Genomic DNA, 23,966 nt, shown 5'->3' with positions numbered 1-23,966 from the left:
CTGTAAGAGGATTTTAACAAATAGTAAACAGAAGAAAAGCCCCGGGGCAGGGGGAAGCACAAAGGCCCACAGCCCTGGGGGAGGCAGGCAGCAGTGAGCTGTCAGGTGCACTGGTTATGGCCTTAGGAATTATTTCAGAGAATTTACAGGATGTGTTGATGGATTGAAAGGAGGCGGAGAGGGCCAAGGAAGAATCATCTTTCAAGCTTGGGTGGCTGGTGGAATGCCAACAACATTAATGGACAGAAACGCCTTGAGGGCTTGGATGTGATGCTATTAGTTCCAGACATGCTTAGTTTGTGGTTCCTTAAGGTACTCAGCTACAGCTTTCCCGTCAAGAGTCGGATGCTTAGAGTTGAAGTGTAGCACAGTGCTCAATGCTGAGGTGGAACAAAGAGGTGAAATAGTTCCACTGATATTAACATTTGTAATAAAATTAGAACTTCTTATACTTAAAGAATGTTATGAAATAAATATTAATGCATATACATATCACAATAAGTATATTGGTACATATGCATATATGCAGGGTGGGGCAAAAGTAAGTTTACAGTTGTTTGTATGGAAAATAATATAATAATAAGTAATAATACAAGAATAAATTCTGGCCCTGGCCAGTGTGTCTCTGCTGGTTGGGCGTTGTCCCATCCACCAAAAGGTTGCCAGTTTGTTTCCCGGTCAGGGCATGTGCCGGTTGCGGGCTCAGTCCCCAGTAGATGATGTGCAGGAGGCAGCTGACCGATGTTCAGCTCTAACATCGATGTTTCTCTCTCTCCCTCTTCTTTCCATTCATTAAAAATATTTGTTAAAAAGAATAAATTGTGTTTTACATACTCGCAAAAGTAAACCTACTTTTGCCCTACCCTGTATATAATATGTATATCTTTTATGAGAAAATCCTCTTTGAATTTCAAAACATTGATATAGAAGTAGATTTGGGGATATGACTTTATTTAAGACTAGAGGCCCAGCGCGCCATTGAAATCGCATGAGGAGGCACCCCGACTCCCACCCACCCTGTGAGGAGGCACCCCTTGGGGGGCCGGGACCCTCGCCTGACCCACGTAGCACCAGCTGGCCACAGCGTTGTGTCTGCTGGGGTGGGGGCAGGCGCTCCTGTGTGTTGTGTCTCTGCTCAGGCCCGTCCCAGCCCCAGTCTCCCCGTGGCCACTGGGGTGGGGGCAGCACGCAGTCCCCTCCCGCCCATCTGTGAGCAGCTCCTCCTGAGCGGTCGTGACGCTCGGCTAATTAGCATATTCCCTGTTTATATATATATAGGTTAGACCTACACATTTTTTTGGCAACTGCTTATAGTATAAAATATAGAATATTCACCGACGGATAGCGAAATTGGACATAGAGTTGTTAGTGGCCCAAATGTTAAAGTTTTGGAGAAATAATGATTGCCACAATAGATGTCTGTGATAAAGATGATGATCTCTATCTATATGGGACTTTCATTTCAGATTGTTTTTCTCATTCTCTTTTTCTCCATTTCATTTGTGTACATGTATACAAATGTAGTATATTATTCAGAAGCACAAATCTGAGATGGATAAACTAGCACATGCCCTGTCAATTTTTGGAGAAGGGAATGTTCACTGGTGCATTGCATGAGAGGAGAGTTGCAAATCATTAGAACTGAGTAGACTAGGATTGAATTTGAAATTGCCAAATGCTAATGAAGAAAGAACTTTGTCCACGAGAAAATTCTTTTTCAGCATGGGCCACAGATATGTAATATGATTTTCCTAGCATGACAGGCAAATTCAGGACTAGAATGAACTTTCCAGGATTCCCAAAGCAGCACTTATTCTGGCTGCCCTCAGTTCTCTGATGTTAGAGATAAAATTGAAGTTACATTCATGTTAACATAATTTTCTATTATGTTAATATTGGATTCAAGGAGAAACTTATAATACTACAAATAGAAAACACAAGTTTGGCCTCCTATATCTCTTCTTCTCTATAAAATATTAAGCAACCCAAATCCATAACCAATAGAAAAGAGTTCATTAGGGTTTGCTTGTTTGCTATTTACCAATTAGTCTTAATGACCATAAGTTGTTTTGTTTTTATTTTATAAATTGCATTCACTGAAGTAAAATCATATGAATATTTGAAAATCTTTACTGTGGCTTTAAGAATCACTGTTGAGTCGCTCCGTAGGCAATGTGGTCCAGATTAGTCCTGATTTAAATGGTTAAAAAAAAAAATCCTGACATAGTGCCTATATATACAATACAGTATTGTGCACTTAAAAATTTTTTAAGAGGGCAGATTCTCATCTTAAGGCTTCATACCACCCAAAAAGGCGACACAGGAAACTTCTGAAGATGATATCTATGTCTATTACCTTGATTGTGGTGATGGTATCATAGGTTGATATGCACGTGTCAAATCATAACATGCATATGTCAAACCTCATATTGTATATACATCAAATGTGTGCAGCTTTATTAAAGTATCAGTTATACTTTAACAAAGCTGTGGAGAAAAAAAGGAAATCTGGAACCTAGAATTATTCTTTTTTAAAATATATTTTTATTGATTTCAGAGAAGAAGGGACAGGGAGAGAGAGAGATAGAAACATCAATGATGAGAGACAATCATTGATTGGCTGCCTCCTGCACATCCTCCACTGGAGATCGAGCCTACAACCCAGGCATGTGCCCTGACTGGGAATCAAACCATGACCTCCTGGTTCATAGGTCGATGCCACCGAACCACGCCAGCCGGGGCTAGAATTATTCTTGATGTGTACACATGTACACACTCATGCACACATATACACACATCATCAATGCATTCCCAATATGGGATGTTTTTATATTTTGGCAGCCTGAACTCACTGTCCATATGTAAGGTCACTCATCATTTCTTCCTTTACTGTCTCCTTCCTCCATCGCTGCATTCACACCACTTGATCTACCACACCTGGTTTCGAAGTCCGAGAGCAACATTCTTTTGTTTGTGTGTGTGTTTCTTGTTTTTGTTTTTTCTGTGTGGTATCACAGAGAGAAACTCTAGAACAATAGGTATTTGTTTAAAAAAATCCATCAGAAAAATCAATGGTAATTTGAGTTTCACCAAGGAGAAATGCAAATTGATCAAACAGAACATAAGATTAGAGTAATCACCAAGCTAATAAGGATAATGACCTTATAAATAATGGTAAAGTGAGTATAGCTAAAACATGTATTTTCTGGCCTTAGTATTTGGCCACTAACATTGAAAAGATATCTATTAAGTAACGAATAAGGGCAAGTTACTATGAGTCATTGACAGGACAATAACTTATCAGAATGTTTATTTTGCTAGATGGTATACAAGTCAAAGTGTACACTTTAATTATGTGTTAAGTTGATGACAATTCACAGTTTAAATACACAAGTCTATGGGACTATATTTTTTAAAAAAACATTTCTAATGATGTTAGAAAGGAAGTTAAAAGTTAAAGATTTTAATGGGATGCTGGAGCTTTATTTTATTTCATTTCATTTATTTTTGTCCCTCAGAGAATTCTAACAGCATTGTTGTTGAGAACATGATAAATATGCTAATCTTCTACATGAAAGTTTATCCATCTGGGGTCTGATGGTGCCAGGGGATAATGGGCATAGTCCAGACAGCCCATACGTTGTTTAAAATAACTATGCATGCATGTATTTATGATTTTTTTATTACAAAGATAATTCTTGTAAAAAAGAATACATTTAAGTATATTCTGGATTATCCATTTAAACCCTTTATAAGCAAGTGTAGGATATATTTAAACCTTTATTTACATTTGTGTTTCTAGTCACACTAGGAACAAGTAATTACTTAAATGGTTTGTCTTAGATCTGATTTGAGATCCCAGGACTAATGACAGTTGACAGGATTATTCCATCGGCTCCCTATATTTCTCATTGTGGTAAGAACACTTGACATGAGATTACCCTCTTACTAAAGTTAGGTGCACAACACCGCCCTGTTAACCAAAGGCAGAGGGTTGTGTAGAGATCTCTAGAACTTGTTCTGTGTGGCTGAAATTTCATGCCCGTGGAGTAGCAGCTCACCATTCCCCCTCCCACCAGTCCTTAGCGATGGTCATTCTCCTCTCTGCTTCTGTGTGTTTTACTACTTTAGTTTCCTCATACAAGTGGAATAAAGCAGTGTTTGTCCTTCTGTGACTGACTGTTTCACTTAGCATACTGGTCTCAAGGTTCACCCGTGTTGTTGCATATAGTGGGATTTCCTTTTCTAAGGCTAAATAATATTCCATTGCATGTATATACCACATTTTCTTTATCCCTTTATCTGTCAATGGACATTTAACTGTTTCCCCATATTAACTACTGCAAATAATGCTTCACTGAACATGGGAGTGGAGTTTATGTATGGCCTTGTATTTTTAAGTTAAAGACAGATTGTCCCAAATTATTCCAAGGATGGATTCACTAGCACATAACCAGTGGTTCTCAACCTGTGGGTCGTGAATAATGAAAATACATCCTGCATGTCAGATATTTACATTACGATTCATAACAGTAGCAACTTTACAGATATGAAGTAGCAACAAAAATAATTTTATGGTTGGGGGTCACCACAACATGAGGAACTGTATTAAAGGGTCGCGGCATTAGGAAGGTTGAGAACCACTGAAAGCCATTTCCAATTTGGATATTTCCTATGCGCATAATAACACTGTGTAATGAAGCTAGCACCTTATATCTAAGCCAAGAGGGAGCTTTTCAGCTGATCCCAGAAGGAAACCACACATGCACACACATGTACACGCACACCTAACACACACATGTGCACACACATGTGACCCATATATGCACACAAAAGAAATAGCAATATTTTTTCCTCTTGACTAGATTTAAAGCAAGAGGAGGAGGGCGAAGAGTGAAGAGGAGAAAGAGAAAACAGATTCATCTCTTTTTCTGAATTCACTACTAGAAACACTATCAGGAATTATAGGTGTGGCCAACTTTTTTGATAGAACTATTACTATTTCTGTCTATCCATTAATCTGGGTTTATGTGACAGCTAGGAACTAAAGGAAAAAGATAAAGTCAAGTCATATAACTTGATATCTGCTATTGTGATCCCTCCAACTTTTTTATTCTTTCTCAATATTGTGGTGGCTATTTGGGGTCTTTTTTGGTTCCATATAAATTTTTGGAGTATTTATTCTAGTTCTGTAAAATATGCTATTGATATTTAAATAGAGATTTCATTGAATCTATAGATTGCTTTGGGTGGTATGGACATTTTAATGATGTTCATTCTGCCAACCCATGAACACTATAAACAAAACAGCCTGGAACTGGCACAAGAACAGGTATATCGATCAATGGAACAGAACAGAGTATCCCAGAAATCAAGACAAGCCATTATGCTCAATTAATATTTGACAAGGTGGCAAGAGCATACAGTGGAGTTAAGACAGTCTCTTTATAAATGGTGTTGGAAGAATTTGACAGATACATGTAAAAAAATAAAACTAGACCACTAACATCATACACAAGAATAAACTCAAAATGGATCAAAGACTTAAGTGTAAGTTGTGAAACCATAAAAATCCTAGAAGAAACCATAGGCAGCAAAATCTCAGACATCTCACATAGCAATATGTTTACCAATACATCTCCTAGGGCAAGAGAAACAAGGGAGAAAAACAAATGAGACTACATCAAAATAAAAAGCTTCTGCACAGCAAAATAAACCATCAGCAAAACAAAAAGGGAGCCCACTGTATGGGAGAACATATTTGGCAGTGATACATCTGATAAGGGGTAAATATCCAAAATATATAAGGAACTCATACAACCTAACAAAAGGAAGACAAACAATCCAATTAAAAATGAGCAAAGCACCTAAATAGACACTTCTCCAGAGCAGACATACAGATGGTCAAAAGCCATATGAAAAATGCTCAAAGTCACTAATCATCAGAGAGACGCAAATTAAAACAACAATGAGGTATCATCTCACACCTATCAGAATGGCTACCATCAACAAATGACAAATGCTGGCAAGGAGGAGGAGAAAAGAGAACCCTAGTACACTGGTGGTGGGAATGAAGACTGGTACAATCATTATGGAAAACAGTATGGCGTTTCCTCAAAAATTAAATATGGAACTCCCATTTGACCCAGTGACCCCACGTCTAGGGATATATCCTAAGAAACCCAAAGCATCAATCAGAAAGAATGTATGCACCCCTATGTTCATAGCAGCACAATTTATAAGTTCTGGAAATAGCCCTAGTGCCCATCATAGACAAGTGGATAAAAAAGCTGTGGTACATTGATATCATGGAATACATGTAAAAATGAAGAATCTCTTACCTTTTGAGACAGCATGGAGAAACCTGGAGAGTATTATGTTAAGCAAAATAAGCCAGTTAGAGAAAGACAAGCATCACATAATCTCACTCATATGAGGAATCTAAAGAACAAAATAAAATGATGAACAAAATAGATCCAGACACAGAAACATGGGCAGACTGTCAAATATCAGAGGGAAGGCAGGGGTGTGTGGGTGAATGGGAAGAGATTAATCATAAACGAATATGCATATATGCATAACCCATGGACACAGACCATAGTGTGGTAAAGGCCTAGCGTCGGGGTGGATGCGGGCTAGAAGGGGTCAATGAGAGAAAAAAAAGGGACATCTATAATACTTTCAACAAAAGATAAATTTAAAAAAAAAGTGAAGTCAGTTCTATTTAGATGATGCCACACAGTGACTTTACCTGCTTCCTTTGAATCCCCTGTTCTCAGTATTTTGCACTCGGTGGACTGTTTCTTGGCATGTGTGGATACAAGTTCGGATGCAGGGTTGGTTCGAAGGCTTAGCTGTTGACAGGCATCCTCACACCAGGCTGCTGGAAGCCAGATTGCTATGTTGGCCACAACTTTGAGCCAAGACCTGTTACATGCTTCACTGGTTGAAATTCTGTTCCAGATCCCTTTTAAGAGATTTTTCCTTCCCTATTTTTTGATGTTAATTGAAAGAAAGGTAAACCTTTTATGGATGACAAGTTGGGAAAATTATTTAAAGAAAATGAATGAAGTGGTTTCTAGCAGATTACTGTACAACTCTGTTAATTTCTAATTTTTTTCTGGTATTCGACGTGCTATGATTATCACCTGATTCTATTAAGCAATCAGTGCTGTTTGATTTTTGCAAAATCTAAAGCTGTTCTTTTTCTTTTCTCTTTTATTTTTTTTTAAGCATACTACTTCTAATCTGGTCCTGGCCTGAGTTGGTCTTTGCATTTCAATAAGAGCAATCTCTTGATTAGCTGTATTTTCCACTGTATCCATCCTTAATAGTGTTAATGTAAAAACATTCAAACCTATAAAGAATTTTTGTGGGTTTATTTGAGCCACACTGTCAGCAATGGCTGGGAAGCAGAATCTCAAGGTATTGGGATAATGCTCCGGAGAATGGTGGATTTTCATCTATTTTTATACATTGCAATCAAAGGAGGAGACTAGGTAGGTTACATGAAATCCACTGGTGATAGATTAGAGAGGCGGGAGAAAGCAAAGCAGGGAAACCTCTGGGATTGGATAAAAAGTAAAATGATAGACACATACTTAGGCGGGTGCAGGGGAGTTAACAGTCAACAATTAACATGATAACGATAACAATGGAGGAATTTATGGTCTCCTATCCTGGTGCCCAAGGCATTTGGTTGTGGCCTGAGGAGTCTGGAGAAAAGGGAAGTTACAAGTTACCCTGACATTTCAAGGATATGTTATCATAGATGCAAAAAGACAACAGGCTCAGTTAAGGTAAAGCCTAGTCAGGGGAGATACCAGCCTAGGAGGTGACCACCCAGCAAAACTGCTTTTAGTTAAAATTTCATTTCAGACCTTTCTCTGTGGTTACTTTAGGTCTTTGAGTTTGTAAGATTGCCACACAGGCCTGCCCTGAGCTTGTCAGGTTAGCATGTGGCCCCTTTCGTCCACACAACAGTTTTACATTTAACCCTGAATTCCTTTTCTTCTACTTAGGGTACAAATCCATATCTAGTATTACAACAGAAGGGAAATGAGACTTCTTTTGACAACTTGCAAAACCACATCAGTTAAGGAGACCTGGCTAACAGCAAAATAATGAATTTAATTTTTGAAAATTCCTTTTCTTTCCATTTTACCTATTTTCCAGGTTCACTGCCCCTATCCACCGAATGTCCACTGTGTCCATGTGCCTGCTAGGAGCCTTTTACATCTCTCTCTAAGATACTTTTATCAACCTCCCCTCCCCTCCCCTATTCTAGCATTAACCAAACAAACTCTAGGGAAGAAATTATCTAAATTAAAATAAATTACACTTTGGTATAAGAGAATAAGTGGTTGATAGGCTTAATATTGTTATCTTCCCAGGATAGTTTGCCTTGCAACGAAAAATTAGTTCTTATTCAAACTAAATAAAGAGGAAGTAGGAGGTAAATAGCCTTAATTGAGGATTTGGAAACAAGAATAGCTGAGTAGTCATTGAGCCCCATTTATTCCTTCTTTCTCCTCTCTAAAAATGTTTCACAATGAGTGCTTTTCAGGAATCTAGCCATGATTAAATTAGATAATGTTTGTATAACTCCAAGTATAGTGTCTGACATAAAACAGCAGTTAATAAATAACATAAGAAATTAGCACTTAGAAATGGTGTACTTTTAAGTATGATGGCAAAGGAAAATATTTTTGAACAGCAGATCTTTGTTGTTTTCATGTTTTATTCATGCTATTCCTCAAATCTTCCTTGCTTTATATTGGAAAGATATTTATAGGAATTCAGGAGCCAAATTTACTGAGGCCTTTTCTTTATAGCTTTCACAAATGCCTTTGCTCATAGCTTATAGAGTGGGTCTTATGAGTTTACCCACCAAGATGTAGGTTAAATGTCAACACGAGACTAACTTTATTATATGTAATCAGAGAATATCTGAGTAAGCCAGGGCGCAGCTCCCCCTGTCTGCTGCTGCCCTGCGAGTGCCTTCCTCCATAAGGAAAATCCATTTTCATCTCCAAATAAAAGAGTGGATGGTGGTGAAGGGCAGCACATGAGTCCAATTTTCCCTTTGGTTTGTGGATCGTAGAGAAACAAGGCTGCACAGATAGGAGGCAACATGCTGACAAGCTTTAAAGTCTGAAATCTCAGAGGCAGACAATAATAACATAATGGAAATGTGTTGTTCTCTGCCCCTACTTTATTTTCCTTTTTTATTTTTTTCCTTTTTTGACAGAATGTAGTTTAGGAAGAGTGTTACATCCCTGGGTGGCAGGCCCCCTGCATCCTTTGGAAAACAATAATGTTAAAACTTCAGCTCAAATCCTCACATTTCATACTACTTTACCCTTTCTTTATGTGGAATCATCTGCTTAGTAATGAAATTTGATGCATGAAGTTTCTGAATATAAATATTTACTAGTAAATAAACTGAACAATAGCATGACTTTTTTTCCCCAAGAGAAATCAATCTTCCTGCCTTGAGGCATGAAGAGAGGGCATTCATTATTCAATTTTAAAGCTGTGGTTAACAGAAAGTTACTAATTTAATCTTGGCTGTTGAAATTAGATTAAAAATTATTAATCTAATTCAGAGCCTTATTAACTAGAGCATGGTAGGCTGAATGTAATGAATGGCATATTCGCTGATGATCGGATCCCTATATTTCCTTAATATCTTTATTTTGCACCCGAGAATAAAATAGATGAATATTCATAAGATATAGGAGAGTGGATCATATCATCTAAAATTATTCCTTAAAATTTACCGTTTAAAAAATAAAATGGGTACTCTTGTCACTTTTTAATATGTCATTGTTTTTGAAAGTTAAGTACGTAAAAAATAAGGTTAGTACTTAGTTGAGATCCTGTATATTGTGGTTTTATTCTGTACTCTAATAAAAAATGAATCTGTGATGATGTGACATATGGATAGTGAATGCAGTCTGTCTCCTTAATTCTCTGCCCTTTTTAAGGATCTAGTTTAGCAGACACAGGCAAAATGGTCATCTCATTTTTCTAGGAAGCATTTATTAAACCACTTGACCATCCCTGCCCAGTACCTCCTTACTCGTCCTGCATGTTTTTATTACCTGATATCTACTTTTAACTTTTTAAGCTCTATGTTGCTGCCATAATCATTTTTGTAGCTACCATTTATTATACCAAGAGAAGGTTGAACCCCTCTAGCTTTGTAACCATGGCTTTTATGATCTGGTGCTGCACCTCTGTGGACGATCTTTTGCCAGTCATCTAAAATTTCATTCAAATCTCCTTTCTTTCCCACAAACAGGGGACTTTGTTTAATCCTCATCCTGTCCACCCAATCCATTTCTCTATTCTCTGCTTTGTAACTCCCATCATTAATACCATGCTTATGTCACCTTCTCCAGCATTGCTGTTCTAATTACCATCTCCAACCCAAACCACACCCAGTGTTGCTTTGCATTGTGCGGACACTGGGGTACACTCTATCCCTCATCGCTTACATTAATGTAATTATTTTTTTTAAATATATTTTATTGATTTTTTACAGAGAGAAAGGGAGAGGGATAGAGAGTTAGAAACATCGATGAGAGAGAAACATCGACCAGCTGCCTCCTGCACATCTCCTACTGGGGATGTGCCCGCAACCAACGTACATGCCCTTGACTGGAATCGAACCCGGGACCTTTCAGTCCGCAGGCCGACGCTCTATCCACTGAGCCAAACCGGTTTGGGCCATTAATGTAATTATTGGTTTGTTTGTTTTTGTCTCTCTATATGTGGTAGTGCTAAGTACTGTGTACTCAAAATGTTAATTCAGCCAATTAGTAATCTTTTCTATTTAGTAATGCATGAGGAAATGCATAAAAGCTTCAATGAATATACCATTTCAAATTCAATAATGACCCACAGAATAAATGGTTAATCTTTCATTCATAATAATTCCAAAATCCATGATGTTTCACCCTGAGGTTTATTTACTCCCTCTGCTTTTAGAGAAGTGTTCTTTTCCACATAAATAGGGTCAAACATTCAACCTCTAGAGTGAGTAAGTTAATAATTTAAAAGATCTGAAATTCAGTTCTCAATCACCATCCAGTGATGGGTTTAAGAGCCTGCCTACGGGTTCTGAGAGCCCAACTGCCTGCTAACCTATCCAAATACCCCTGACCCCATAGCCTCTGAACAGTGTGTGTGTGTGTGTTGGGGGGGGTATGAAACTAAAAGAGACTATGCACATGGTTCCTAACAGAACTATTGTTCTAAATATATCTTTGATATTGATATATGGACAAATATATATCTATCAACTTTTAAATGGTACATTTTGACACAACTTATAAATAAAATTAAAGTTCTACTCCGTTGTAAGCTTACTACATTCATTTGCAAATTTTATTTTTACTTAATTTATATATATGCATATATATATATATATATATATATATATATATATATATATATATATATTAGAGAAATATGCCAATTAACTGGGATGCCGTAAGGGGTCAACCAGACAGGAGGAGGTTGCACGTGCAGCATCAGGGGCGGGGTGGCTGGGGGAGGACCTGATCAGCAGTGGCTGGGGCTGCTTCAAGGGCCAGAGAGAGGGGCAGGGACAGACCAGCAGCGGCCACAGCTGCTGTGGGGCCCAAAGAGCATGGCAAGACCGGACCGGCAACTTGAGGGTGGGCGGCACTGCGCTATTTCGTATCGCGCGCTGGGCTCCTAGTATTAAATAAAATCGAGTTTTCATTCCAGTGAATAGCACTTCAATTTAGACTTAATTATTTGCACTTTACTTGTTTTACTCTTATTTTTTAATACATTATGTGCCCAAAAGATATAGTTTGAGTCTTTGAAATTTGGCAAGTAGAGATCAATGTTATTTTTCTTAATATTGCCAAAAAAGACTTTCAAGCTCAGTTAATGAGCCTCCTCATCTTGCAATAATGCATAGATTCCAGGCCCAGTGCTCTCAGGTGACTTGTACAGCCAAAAAATGATGGAATTGGACTAGAAGCTGGTCTCCTGATAACCACATCAATGCTCCTTTCACTCCAGCTAATCTAGATATGTCTCCTTTCACATTTTAAAGATAAACTTAAATCTAGATATGTTAATCAGGGCTCTCTGTCAAAATTGTGTCCCTTCCCACCTATGGGCCCATTTTCTACAGAGTCCTTTCTGTTTTGTAGTTTTCCTTATACTCTAGCTTTTATTATGTGCAGAAATAAAAATTAAAGCAATTATGTGGATAATTCAGACCCATCTTTCTGACTCAACAGCAAAGATCCAATAGCAAAGATCCAATAGCAAAGATCTAGATAGTATGGATCTTCACATTCAGGCAGATGACTGAGTTCTCATTTGGTTTAACATGTGCCACAGTTTGTTCTTTAAAGTCCATGGACCTAGAGTTTCCACACCAGCACAGAAGCTAAGGCAAATCAGAAAGGTCTAACGTCTTGCTTCTCATCTCTGTCACTTACTACCAGTGCAACCCTGAGGGTCACTCACAGTCTCCGAAGTTGCTTTTTAAATCTGTATGCTAATGTGTATTTCTGAGGGTTTCTGGGAGGACTAAAGACAATATGTGCACATTAACTAATTTAGAATCTAACGTTCAGTAAGCACTCATTGATATGTATTATTTTTTATACACATGTGAATAAAATATATCACAGAAATTTAAGCATTTTAGCACACATGATGAGTGCATATTATATATCCAGTAGGTTCTTTGCTCAGTGCCTTGTTACAGGCTGGCCTAGAGCCTAGGACATGATGGTCACACAAGAAAGGATTATTGAGAATGTGCATTGTGACTGGAAGCTTAGTACCTTTCAGGTTTTGTGGCTTTTTATGTTATAAAGAAAAAAACCAGGAACATTTTCCAGTTTTGTTAGATTTGTATGATTAAGCACTCTAGTGCCTCACATGGGGTAGAGTAAACTGTTTGGCAGTGACAGTTAACATTTAGAATCACACTGAATTGTGACATTTACTTTAAAAGGTCAGTTCTATCAGGGAAGTATACTGCTTTGCCTAGCACCCTTCCCAAAATCATAGAACCAAGGATTCGCTACAGCCACCCTTTTGCAATTGGATACCACCAATGCAAAGAAAATGTGTCTCTTTAATCAACATTGATGGGTATCCACATACTGAAAAGAGGAGATTCCACCAAGGGGTGGGGGACAGGACCTGTCTTAGTAGACTATGGTATCTCTCTTCCTGCAAAGTATTTGCAGTAAATGCAAGGCCAGGAAGTATAGAATGATGCATGAATTCATTCCTAAATTAGAGTTCTACACCCATCTCTTAAAAAAACTATAATAAATTCAGTAAAAGTATTTTATTAAAGTGTTCAAAATATGTAATTGCAAAAAATTTTTATTGGGTTTGACTCTATGACATATTATGAAAATGCATCCATGTCTCACTTCACTTTGCTTTACTTAGTTGATACCTCTTTAGATGGCTTCAGAGAGGGGAAACTTGCCTTGAGGTGGAATAGAACTTAAGAGTCTCACTTTCTCCCCCAGGCACAGAGGAAGGGATCTTGGGTGCATTACACTATGATTATACTTATAGGAACCACTCAAGCAATGCACACTTAATTCAAGATTTCCTTGAGAAAATTGCCTATGATTTACTCCTCTAATTGTGGGTTAGCAAGGAAATTAATATCTCTGAAGCCACAGAAGAGCAGAGGTAAGTTAAATTTAGCTGCTAATTGTGAGGGTAGTTCTAGAAATCTAAGCAGGGCATTCCCTTAGTGAAGAGTGTCGAGCTTCCCCTGAATGCACTAAAGTGCTTTGGCAGCTGTGGTCTGGCTAATGAGTGGAGTGATTTAAACAGGAAAGCATTAAATGGACACTGATGATCAATCACAGGCTAAAAGTGTTGATTTGTTGGCTCTCAGTGCTTATCCTAAGCCTAAATACTATAAGAAACTCATACACCAATAAATGATGCAGAGTGAAACATTTTAGTATAATCTGAAAATATATTGGATAATAAAACCAATGATGATGAACTCAAGTTCTAGGCATTGGGGACAGAATCCTTGTAGTCACTGTACTTCCAACACTAATGTTCTTTCGTCATAATGATTTTACACTTTAGCAGGCTTCTAAGTCAGTAAGTCAGACTGTAATAGATAAAAAAATGCATACATGTGTATTGGTGTTTGTGTAAATATATACACGTATAGAGAGAGACAAGGAGACAGATAGATAGCCAATGAGAAAGAAAGGAAGAAAGAAAGAAAGAAAGAAAGAAAGAAGAAAGAGGAAGAAAGAAAGAAAGAGAGAAAAAGAAAGAAAGAAAAAGAAAGAAAAGAAGTTCAACATTTGAAAAGACTTACATTGATTCTATGAGTGAAACCTCAGGACAAAATGAATACAATGTAGCTTCTTACTAAACTTGACCCTTGGTGGTCTCAGCCCTGTGTAGTATCTTCAACTCCATGGGCCATGGTTTATGTTTATTTTCAGGATGATGAGTTGAGTTTATAAACTTCTTAGAGCACTGAAAAAAATTAAGCAAAGTGCTTGTATGTACAATTTAATTGGAAAATCTGTTTTTTTCTGTGTATTTTTTAGAAGATAATAGTCATTATTACAATCTAATCTAAGGCCTAGCCATTCTCCTTCCACTCTCATTGCACTGCTGGAAGATTGGGTTCCAGGCTTGGTGTTAGATTATTTCCTTCCATCTGCTCCATGTAGGGTGAGTATTTTTCTTCATGAACATGCTCAGAGTAACAGCAACAACCCCAACACCTGTCCCGTAAACGAGGATTCTTATTACTACCTTAACCTAAGATGGCTAGTGCTCTAACACAAATATGCCTGAGTCACACAAAAATTAGATCCTTGCTACAGATCTGCTAAACTCTCCATTTTGGGGGGTCTTTTCTATATAGTTATCCAGTCAAACATATATTTGATATTCAGTCTTACATTATAACTTTAGGAAGGGGTATATGAGACTGCTGCTTTGCTGGTGGGGCAAGATGTGGGTCTCTATCCAGGTAATTGAAACTCAGCCAGTTTTCTGTTGTCATTGTTGTTGTTGTTGTCTATGTCAGTTATGTAGCTGTGCCGGTCTAGAAAGCTGCCACTTGAAATGGTATAGACCTGTTTGTTAATCCAGATGGCCCAAAAGGCAGATTCCAAGTCAGAATTAAAGATGTAAGCAATTTATTGGAGGAAGTTCCTGTGAGGGAAAAGGCAGCAGTGCTGGGGGAGCCATTGGACCACACTGCAGGTCCGACCCTGAGCAAAGGGGAGAGGAGAGGAAGGGCGGTTGGTGTGGACATCTTAGAAAGCAGTGGTAGGGAGATCCTGCAAGGTCAGGAGAGTCCTCGCGCCAAATCTACCTGTCAGGGTAGTCCCCCATTTCCCAGGAACCGGTCTCCTTGGTGTCCCTGCCACAATCATTCATAGGCCAGAGCAGCCGTGGGAAACATGGCTTCGGTGCAAACACACAGAAGGATTCCAGAGTTCAGCAGTGTGTGGTGCTGAGAGACCCATTCTCATGACCACCACAATCGGTCCTTTCCAAACTTTATGAGCATACAAATCGCTTACACATTTTCATTGAAATGCATGTTCTGATTCAGTAGCTCATCAGAGGGACTGAGTGTCTGCAGCTCCATAGGATCCCAGGAACTGCGTAAGCCCCTGGGCAAGGACCATGCGTTGGGTTACAGGGGTAGATGGCACTCAGTGGTTGATCAGTCTACCATAGTGGGTCCATTACATCATCCACTGGCAATCAGGGAAGTCCAGTTCATAGAACTTGTGTACCAGACCGACATATAGGCTGTTGTCCAGTCTATAGAGGACTGCTATGTGTCACATGATCATCCAGGAACCAATAATATGTAACCAGCTTTGTGAAATAAGGTACAAGGTATGGTAACCTTGCATAATAAGTAGCCATACATGTGTGTGCTTTCTAATCCTGCTCACCCAAGGGTATGTTTATTGATTTTAGAGAGAAAGGAAGGGAGAGAGAGAGAGAGAAAGAGAGAGAGAGAAAGAGAGAGACAAAGACATCTCAATGTGAGAGAGGAACCTCAGTTGGTTCACTTCCCTACCAGGGAGGAACACACATTACCTTTTAAGTGTGTGAGGTGATGCTCCAACCAACTGAACAACCCAGCAGGGGCAATAGCCAGTATTTTATCATTATTTTAAATATATTTTTATTGATTTCAGAGATGAAGAAAGGAGGAGAAAGAGATAAAAACATCAATGATAAGAGAAAATCATTGATTGACTGCCTCCTGCACGTCCCCTACTGGGGATCAAGCCCACAACCCAGGCGCATGTGTCCTAACTAGGAATCGAACCATGACCTCCTGGTTCATAGGTTGATGCTCAACCACTGAGTCATGCTGGCTGGGCAATAGCCAGTGTTTTAAAAACACTGTGCATTAATAGAAAATTGGAGCTACAGTAAGGCCAATAGATCAAGAGATGACTGCTATTGAAAAGATAATTTGTTGCTCATAGGTCCCAAGAGCAGAACACACCATGCTACCCAAGGCCACACTGGAAAACACTAGGGTTGGCACGAGGCCGGGGCGGGGGGAGGAACTGGGCAAGAGCCTTTACTGTGATTTCCACAGGAAGGAATGAGTGAGGCAAGGTAAGCATGCTTGGGACTGGCTAGTTGGAATCATTTCAGCCAGCTCTGGGGCACCGGAGCTGTCTGTTACCTGGTCCTAGGGCAGTGATGGCGAACCTATGACACTCATTTTTTTGGTTGATTTTTCTTTGTTAAATGGCATTTAAATATATAAAATAAATATCAAAAATATAAGTCTTTGTTTTACTATGGTTGCAAATATAAAAAAAATTCTATATGTGACACGGCACCAGAGTTAAGTTAGGGTTTTTCAAAATGCTGACAAGCCGAGCTCAAAAGGTTCGCCATCACTGGTCTAGGGAATTAGGGCAGGAGGATAGCAGCCCTGAGTGTGAGAGCCCGATAAAGAAGGTGGCTGGGATGTGGGCTCTGGATGGAGTGGTTTGTATTTAGAGGGAATTCCTCCTGAGGAGTGGCTGGGTTACATGACGGAGGCAGGAGGTTGTGGCAAAGTGACTCAGGCATATACCGTTAGGCTGTCCAAAACCAGGAATGTCTGGCATATGCATGCCAGGCAGATGTTCAAGTATCAGTTTTATAGAAACCAGAACGTGTTAATATAGCCCGCGGCTGTTTCAGCAGTGACTTGTGGGCACACGCAGGCCTAGCTGCCTCTGTACCATGAGCATCATCACTTACACCTGACGGGGACTTGCTCTAGAGTTCACGCCCTTTGGGGAATAATTTTCTAGTCAGAATAAGAATTTTCTTCCCTACTCCTAATTTTTTTAGTACTTCTGGATAAGAACATATTAAAATCCTTATTTCTAAGCTAGTGTCAGCCAATTAAGGTCACCCTTTTATTTCTCTAGGAAGATGGAATCTCCTGGCCTTTGACTGCACTTCTCTCACCCATCGCTTTGTGGAGAGCAAAGGGGATGTGGACAGTCTTAGATAAAGGCTCAGGAGGGGGTTTCAAGAAAGCCCACAGACAGATGTGTCCGTTAGCATTTACCACCCAACAAGCTGCAGAGAGTGGACATCTTTCTCTCCCGAACTCTCTACGGCAGTGGTTCTCAACCTTCTGGCCCTTTAAATACAGTTCCTCATGTTGTGACCCAACCATAAAATTATTTTCGTTGCTACTTCATAACTGTAATGCTGCTACTGTTATGAATCGTAGTGTAAGTATCTGACATGCAGGATGGTCTTAGGCGACTCCTGTGAAAGGGTCGTTCGACTGCCAAAGGTGTCGCGACCCACAGGTTGAGAACCGCTGCTCTAGGGTATCATTCAGTATTCGAGGTTGGGGATGACCTCTTGATGAAGACGCAGTTCAGTGGGCTTTAAAACTGTGTTGTCTGGGAATGTCTTAGAAGCTGCTGCAAGCCTGCCTGGCTGCCAGCTCAGGAGGCAGCTAATAGTAAAAATACAGAATACAGGAAGCAGAAAGGAGTCCTGCACAGCAAATTGAAAGAAAGGTGAATTGACAACCTAACACTCAGCAGCCAGCTGCTTGCAAGAAGTAACAATCACATAATTGATGTTTTCGGGAGAACATCTCGTTTACTTTAGCGTGACAATACAAACTCTGCTGGCAGACACCAGGAGCGGGCAGATATTTGGGAGGGCAGCACAATTCACAATTATATCCATGAGAGAAAAATACACAGTCCCTCCAGGCACAGAGGATTCTCATTCATCCCAAATCTGGCCTGTTTGCCCACCAGCATTTGACAGCAAAGCTAGCCATGGGAAGGAAATGGCTTTCACTCCTGGGCCACGGAGTAATAGTCCTACCTTCAGGCTTCTCTTCGATCCACTGAAAATAGAGCCGCCTCCACACACAGTCCAAGCATGACAGCCACAGGGAGGTCAAGTCACACATTGCGGGGCTGGGATTTTCATAAAATAAATCAGACAGAAAGTCCAACATCTCTCCCTGTCGGCAACAGATTCCCCTGACTTTGGAATTCAGTGATTTGAAAATCCTGGAGTGAGGGTTGAGGGAATAGGCTCAGTGAGGCCGAGTCAGAACTGCTCTGTTACTAGTGAGCTCTGCCGCTTTCGGCTGTTGGCTTAGTCTCCATGAAGCAATAAATCCCCACTTCGTCCCTGGTGACTTTCATCAGGGCCCGGAATAGGTAATACATGGGCATGAAACTCCTTGAAAAGTTATAATTTCCCTTCACATTTGAAATAAGTTTCAAACCTGAATTCTTCTTGATATATTCAAACCCATTTTCCTTCATTTCATCCTTCCCTCACTTTTTTCCTTTTTTTTTTTTTTTCCTATGTTGGATGAAATAGATTGTATTACGAGATGGTTTGGTCTGGAAGCATTACTCCAGTCAATAAATTTTCTGCACAAATGGGCTTTCATTAATGGAGAGTAGTGCTGAAGAGCAGGGATTGTTGAAGCAGGCTCCCCGGCATTAAATCCCGTCACCCCGAAGAGGCCATGTAACCATGAACAGGTTACTTAACACTCATGTGCATCTGTTTCCTCATCTTTAAAATGAAAAAGAAGAAAAAACGATAATCGCATCTACTTCATGAGGTTTTTATAATAATGAAACAAGTGAATATTTACTAATCAATTAAAATAGTGACTGGTATAGAGTAATCGCTGTATTTGTTAAATGGCAATTAGGCACCCTAGTGAAAGTGTAATTTGAAAACTGATCAGTTGAACTGAGTTTAGATTTCAGTTGTTTGAAAGGAATAATTCTTTAAAGTGGATTCATTCAACTGAATTTACAGGCATAAGTGTAGTCTCAGTACTGCCCTTGAACCTGGGCAAGGGGACCCAGGCCCTTCTCAGGACTGGGAGGTTGGAAGGCCCTGCTTCTAGAAAACACCCTGTGCCTTGAACCATCCAGGGTCAGCAGGGCCTCCTGGGTGGGGTCCTGAATTGCATTTAGACCTGGGCCTACAGGGGAGCCTGTCTTGTTTTGCCTCAGGGTGGGTCCTCGCCACGGGGTTCCCCTGTGGATCCCAGGGCTCGCCCCTCTCCTGGGAACCACGGCCAGGTCTGCTTCCTGAAAGGCAAACCTGGCAAGTGAGTCATTCCTGTCGATAGAACAGTATTTCTTTTTCAGAATCATATGAGATGAGGCTGCCAAAAAAGTGCTGACATGATTTTGGAGGCCTCAGATTGCATATATAGACAGAAACGTCACCAACAATGTTTGCCCAGGGCCGGCAACCTGTGACAGCCTGTGCAGCCTAGAGGCATCTTTCTATCTGTGTGTATGTGGGTTTTCTTTTCTTTTGTGTCACTTTATTTATGCACAATAACATCCAGCCATTCTATGTATATAGTGAGAGTTTTGGCTGCTCCCCAAATGAAGTTTTAGAATACTTCTGTTATTCTCAGAATTTCCTTCGTGTTCATTTGTAGCCAGGCCTCTGGTTAGGTGATTCTACTTTTATCATTGTTTTAGGTTTATTTTATTATTAAATATGATATTTCTGTCTTTAGTAATATTTCTTCTCTTAAAATCTGTTTTTTCCGGGAATAGTATAACAATTCTAATTTGCTTCTATTTATTGTTTGGTTCATTTGACTTTTTCCATGCCTTTATTTTTCAATCTATTCATGTCTTTGAATTTAAACTGTTTGCTGTAGATATTATATAGTTGGAGTTTGTTTTTTATTCATCTGAACATTATTCCTGTTTTGCATGTTTAGTAAATTTACACTTAATATAATAATTGATATGGCTAGATTGAGATATGGTATTTGGCTACTTGTTTTCTAATTCTCTCAATTATTATGTATTCCTCTATTCTTCTCTGTCCTCTTTTATCTATTTTAATGGCCATTTCACCCTCTCTATTGTCTTTTTCCTATATTCTATACTCTTTTAAAGTGATTTCTATAGGAATTATATCATCTTTATTATAATACTAGAGGTCCGTTGCACGAAGATTCGCGCAATAGGCCTTCCTTCCCCTGGCTGCTGGCACCGATTTTCCTCCAGCACCCGGGACCCAGGCCTTTGGTCCAGCTGCAGCAGCGAGGCTTAGCTTCTCCGCTCGGGCCACAGCAGTGAGGCTTGGCTTCTCCGCTCAGGCTGCAGCGGAGAAGCCAAGCCTCTTCAGTCTTCAGTCGTCTTCAGTCTTTGCTCCTCTCCTGCATATGCAAATTAACCGCCATCTTTGTTGGGTTAATTTGCATACTCATCTTGATTGGCTGGCGGGCATAGCAGAGTGACACCAATTTGCATGTTTCTCTTTTATTAGTGTAGACAAGTTAACACTGACTTCTGATAAAATATAGGAACTTTGCACAAACATAGCTCCATTCCCCCATCCTTTTGTATTGCTGTCATCTATTTTACATCTTCATGCATTACAAACACCAAACTATAGTATTTTAAATTCTGCTTTACATGGTTCTAAGTCTTAAAGCGGTTAAAAGAAAAAAATATATGTGTTTGTGTGTGTATTTTATATATTAACCCCATACTCATGATTTCTGGTGCCCTTTATTTCTTCCAGTGTAGCTAACTTATTATTTTGTGTTATTTTTCTTCAGCCTACAGGGCTTCTTTCAGTATGTTTTATAGTGAAGTTCTCCTAGCAACAAATTCTTTCTGGTTTTCTTTATTTTGGAAAAGTCTTTATTTCACCTTCATTTTTGAAGAATGATTTTTTTCTGGATATAAAATTCTTTGTTGATTATTTTTTCTGTCAGTGCTTCAAATGGCATTCCAATGTCTCTGGGTTCCACTGTTTCTGAAGAGAATTCTTCCATTAATCATATAGTTTTTCCTTTTTATATGATTGGTCATTTTTCAGTTACTGATTTCAAGATTTACTCGGTATTTTTTGGCTACCAGCAGTAGACTATCATATGTCTAGGTGCAGTCTCATGTGAGTTTGTGAAGTTTGGGGTTTCTTGAGCTTCTTGGGTATACAGTTAATATTTTTTACTTACTTAGAAAATTTTGGTCATTATTTGTTAAAATATTTCCCTTCCCCTTTCTCTCTCTAATCTTTTCCTGAGACTGTTGAGTGTTATAATGCTTGATATCATATTACAAATCCCTGAAATTATGTTTATTCTCATAACTCTTTCTCTCTGTTCTTTGGACTGGGTATTGACCTATCCTCAAATTCATTTATCTGTTCATTCTTTCCATATTTCTTTAAATCTTTGGACAGACTTTTCTTTGATTATATTATCCTTAAACTTGGGCATACTTACAATAGATTCTTTTTAGTTTGTCTGGTACTTCTATTCTGGGTCAATTTCTATTGGACAGGTTATCCCTGTGCATTGGTAACTTTCCTGTTTCTTTGCAGGCCTAGTAATTACTTCGTAAGAAATTGGATAATGTAGATGATATGTTGTAGTTTCATTTATGTTGGTTTTATTTTTACTGATGGTTGTTGTGCTGTTTTAACAGGCAGTTAAATTCTTGGACTTAAATCTGTCTGCCCTGCAGTGTGTACATTGTCTAGTCTGTTCAGCGTCTGATAGCCTGGTTCCCTTGTAGTTTCACGGTCAGCCAGCGACATGTGCAAAGGCTACACTTACATTCCCCCATCCACTAAGGTGCTGTCTTCTGTTACTAAGCTCTGTGTTGGTTAACAAATGAACTCAAAGGAACGGCAAATCCTCGATTCTTCAAGACTCAACTTTTACCTGAACCCCTGGTGTTCCATACCTGAAGGTGTAGTTTAAGACCAAGCCAGTGATGTATGGAGAGTTTATTATTTCAGTGCTTCTCTGTCTCCCTCATTGTTCACAGTTTCTCCCTTAAGCGGATGATGGATTTGCCACCTGCTCTGAACTGAGTCTGCAAACACCAATTGGTAAACGAAGGGATTTTGCCACTGGAACAGAGGAAAGTGACTGAGTCCAGCAAGATGCCACAAAACCACTATTCCAGTGGATGAACTAGCAGTTTGTCACAAATAAACAATTCTCAACTCATCACCTACCTTTGGTCATTTTTCAATGTCATCAAATAATGCTGACCGATTTTAAACTTGTCTGCAGAGTATAATCAGCCAGCTCTCTCAACAAGGTTTTATTAGAAGTAAAATTCTTTCATTTCATATTAAGTGTTTTCATAAATCATTCATGGAATTGTGTGTATTATACAAGTTTCTTTACTTTAAATGAGCCTTAGAGAGTTTTAAATGACCTTGAAATGGCTGTGATAAAAGATACCATGTATTTAAAGATTAATGTCATGCAGGCACAATTGTAAATACATGTAGTAATTCATTTTATTTTCATAGCACTCCGACGAGGCAGTATTATTGTCCTCATTTTAGATGAGTAAGCTAAGAATAAGCAGGATAAGTGACTTGCCTAAAATCACCCAGCTACTAAATTATGGAGCCAGAAGTCAAATTCAGGCAGTCTGGAATAGTCACCATTATATACAGTCTCTTATTTCATATTATTAAAGAGGCAAATCTAGGATCGTATCAGATGGTTTCAAGAACTGTTAATTATCTTCTGATATTGGCTGAATTATAGTTTAAAAAAAGGTGAAACGTCCAAGCTACACCATTGAAAACCTCAGAATGGTGTACAACCCCTGACGCTTCCGTGTCTTCCTCATTCTTTTCCACACTAAAGCACTCAGCTTTCTTTAAGCCATTTGGTTTGGGGCTTATTTGTCATATTTTTTAAACAATACTATCTATTTCTCTAACTCATCCCCCATACTTAGTACATTCAACCAGTTAAATTATAATAAGCAATTCTGCATGAATTTCTTTGAGGTCAGGAATTTGGGGGAGATAGGAAGTTTTGCTGCATCACCTCTCAGAAAGGGCATAATCAGGTGAGTGTTGAAAAATTGATGACTGCTCTAGGTTTTATGTTTTAATTGGAGGTGGAGGAAATGGAGAGTGTAGAATCCATCTTTACATAAAAATCAAGGCTTGACCAACGATAACATCATCTAATAATTTATAGTTGAAAAAGCGTGATCCAAAACTGAACAGTAGGTGTAAATATATTGTGTACATGGTTAATTTCAAACTTTCAATATACTTTACAAGTATATAGTCATATATTAAATCTAATACAAATCCTGTAATATAAATTTTACCACAGATAATTTAACTAACATAAGTACATGTTTTTTTCATTAAGAATGATTTTATTTGCTATCTGTCTTATACAAGGAACCCTAGAAAACAGATCCCGAGGCAAAGCTGGAGGAAATGAGGTGAGGGTTTTTCTGGAACCTGACACGTAAGCAGGCGTCGTCCAGACAAGGAGCAGAGTTTGCAGATGAGGCAGCGGTGGGCGTGGGAGTCTGTGTGATCGGGAGCCTGATCTTGGGAGACAGGTGTTATCCTGGGGCAACGTGAGGGGCCATCAATTG

At 39.1% G+C, this 23,966-nt stretch overlaps 1 protein-coding gene across 1 annotated transcript in view; it reads left to right on the top strand.

Moving 5' to 3' along the window:
- The window catches only part of THSD7B (thrombospondin type 1 domain containing 7B), a 720,951-nt gene that overhangs the window by 547,507 nt on the left and 149,478 nt on the right, over positions 1-23,966 (top strand). The window lies entirely within an intron of this gene.

This window comes from Myotis lucifugus, unplaced genomic scaffold (genome assembly GCF_000147115.1).
Source record: "Myotis lucifugus unplaced genomic scaffold, Myoluc2.0 scaffold_364, whole genome shotgun sequence".
Taxonomy (NCBI): Eukaryota; Metazoa; Chordata; class Mammalia; order Chiroptera; family Vespertilionidae; genus Myotis; species Myotis lucifugus.
The sequence above is the reverse complement of the archived record's forward strand: the minus strand, read 5'-3'. Positions and strand labels throughout refer to the sequence as shown.